This window comes from Merops nubicus, unplaced genomic scaffold, assembly GCF_000691845.1.
Source record: "Merops nubicus isolate BGI_N331 unplaced genomic scaffold, ASM69184v1 scaffold11554, whole genome shotgun sequence".
In the NCBI taxonomy this organism is placed as follows: domain Eukaryota; kingdom Metazoa; phylum Chordata; class Aves; order Coraciiformes; family Meropidae; genus Merops; species Merops nubicus.
In genome coordinates, this window is record NW_008603646.1 from 5,309 (window position 1) to 8,407 (window position 3,099).

Consider the following 3,099-nt stretch of genomic DNA (forward strand, 5'->3'; position numbering starts at 1 on the left):
ATTTGACTGTTAGAGTTGGCAAGACTCAGAGAAGCTTCCAGGCATGGAAACCCTTCCTGGGGTTTGAAACAGGAGCCACAGATTTCAAGGCTTGTGAGGGTTGGAACAAGTGCTCTGAGTTTAATTTAATTGATGTGGAGCAGAGCAAGGTGATAAGGTGATTTGCCTCCAGGGGACAGGTAGTGAGGCATAGGCATTCTTAACTATGAAAACGTTAGGAGTGATCTGAGGGTGATTTTTAAATGTGATGCACAGGGAAATGGCAGAGCAGGGAGACCAAACAACTTTAAAGGGATTTTTACAAAATGCCTTTGTAACTGAGGCACTGTAAAATGCTGCTCTATAGTATGGAGACGATATTGTTAAGAAGTGTCTTTGTGAATATGCTGAGCTTTTTCTAGGGTTTCATCCCATGTGTTGGTTATTTAATTCTGAGGAGTGAACCTAAATAACCACTACACAACCATATTTGAGTGTTCAAACACAATTCTGGACAGTGAGCCCATTCAGAGGGAGCAAGAAACGCTTTCCCAAGAAAGAAGGAAGAGCAAAGGAAGCACACAAGTGTGCTTAGACAGCAGGGTGTGGGGTGGAGGGAGAGTTTTGAATAAATGTGTTCTTGATGAGTGGCCGAAGAGAAGCTGATGGGTTAGGCTGGGTATCTTGCATCGCTGTTTCAGCTGGACCTGTACTACTAAGCCACACATCAGCAACACGATCTTCACCAACTAAAAATACCACTTAGCAAAACAACTGGGGCAGAAAACTAAATAGAATGCTTCATGTTTTTTTAACTTTGTGTATTCGCTTTCAATAACTGGATAGTTTTTTACACGACCACTGTTATATTTTTAATTCTATAGCATATACTAATGCAGACAGAATTAAGTCATTGATTATTCATCCATAAACATTTTAAAGGTAGCTTTTGATGGTTTAGAAATTAAGCGGTTCACTCTAAGTCGTGGATCCTCAATGCTTTCAAATTGGGAGGACTTTTCACATTGAGTAGCATTGTAAAATATGATAAAAGTGGAAACAAAGAAGGTTGTTAAAGACATAGAAGTCAAAGTACAGACCAAGGCCTGACAGCATCCTTTTGTGTACTCATTTGCTTTACTGGCTAAGGGAGCAGTTTCCTTTCAACTTAATTTAAAACAGGCTTTCCTCCCCCTCTCCCCCAGTGAAAAGTTTTTATTGATGTTTTTGAGTAGCTGCTGATGTAGGAGTCTGACAAAAATAAAATGAACGGCAGTACATCATTTGTAACCCCTGACTTGTTTGTTTTTTAATGTAGACTGTAATAAATTAGAACATAGAAAATGTGCGGGTAACCACCTTGTAGTTCCAGAGAAAGCAATCCGCTCCATGAGTCCAAAATTAGAAGGTGACAACCTCTTTGACATTTTAAAGTTGGAATTTGGAACTCATTTTTCAAGTATTTAGAAAATACAAAAGAAACTGGCAGCTGAAGGAGCTTCCACAAATTTTGGGTTGAGTTTTCAAGGTTTCCTTTTCCTTTTTTACAGTACTGTGAAGCAAAATAACTCATGATTTAAACAGTGTAACTCCTGGCTTACAGTGGTAGAAGAAAACACAAAAAAATTCAGCCAAGCAGATCCAGGTTGGTTTTTTTTCTGGAAAACAGGAAGAAACCTTGAGGCAGCTGGAGTTGATACACGAAGGATACATATGGGTTTATACATTTGCAATGTATATGAGTATGACAAGGTTTATATATGGTCTGTCAACCTTCCTATGAATAATGCTTGCTATAAGCAATGTCACAGCATGTGACATATGATGGCTTTTGAAGTAAATGATAGCAGTGCTTTCAAGATTTGCTTGAAATTCTTTAATGTCACCAGCATTTTATAAGATCACACATACATCTGTCCTTCTAGTAGTCAAATAGTTTTTTTGAAGTAGACAAAGACTTCCTGACTCTTTCAAATGCAGTGTGCATATTTTACCATTATTCTCATCAGTCTTTTCCCTTGCCCCTTCCCTGCAAAAAGCACATGCAGGTGAAAGCTAGGTACTCATAAACCCTGAGATTTTTGGAAACTGCATGTGCCTTTATTCAAAATTAACAATTATTATTTAAGTATTCTCATTCCTATTATGCACATGAATATGTAGAGGCCATAATCCAGATATCACATTAAAGACCTCGCTCACTATATAAAAATTAAGACACACCATAACAGGAAGTTTGAATTTTATTATTCTGGCTATGAAATCTGTAAATCATGTCCATATGCTTACAAAACGAGCCACACTGAACACAGTAACAAAAGGCATTTCAGACTTCAAAGAGAACATTCTTCTGCTCAATAACCTTCCCTCTGAGAAAGTTGTTAGGCATAGGTTAAGAGCTAATGACATCAGTCAAAAAAAAGATCTGTGATGAATTTTACATACCTCATTGTAGTCTTCTAAACTGATACATTAAATCTCTGTTACTAAACTCTGATGTACCTATATGGAATGTAACATAAAGCATTTCTGTTGTTGAATGTTTTTAAATGGATTAAAGAATCTCAAATTTCTCAAATAAAAGAACATTACAAGTTTTTGTAAATCCTCAGCAAATTCTAATTATCTGCTCATTTTTCCATCTAAGATTCCCCGTTTTCCATGTAAAGGAATTATGGCTGTGCCACAGTGCTAGCAACAACTGGATCTTCTTGGGCCTGTGGCAATGAAGATCATCCCACAACACTGGCATTTGAAGCACTGTCCTTAAACTCTTGAGCTTTTCCAAACAGTATTTTAGTGAACATTAGAAATATGCAATATATGCTTTAGCTTTGGTCATTTTCTAATCATACAACAGAATGGGGTAGAAAAGAGCAGGACCCTGCAATGCACAGACTGGCATTAGGAGAAGCTGATCTGCTAGGATGGGAATCTATGTAAAGAGAAGAAACTGTAAGATCCCCATGCTCCAAACGCAGTAATGCCTGAATGCAGGCCAAAAAGTAAGTAGGTCGAGGCTTCAGAAGGTGGAAGTGACTTTCGTCTACAGGAGACAACAGGAGGGGAAGGATGGCCAATACTCATACTCAAACAATTGGTTTGTAGATCTAGGGAAAG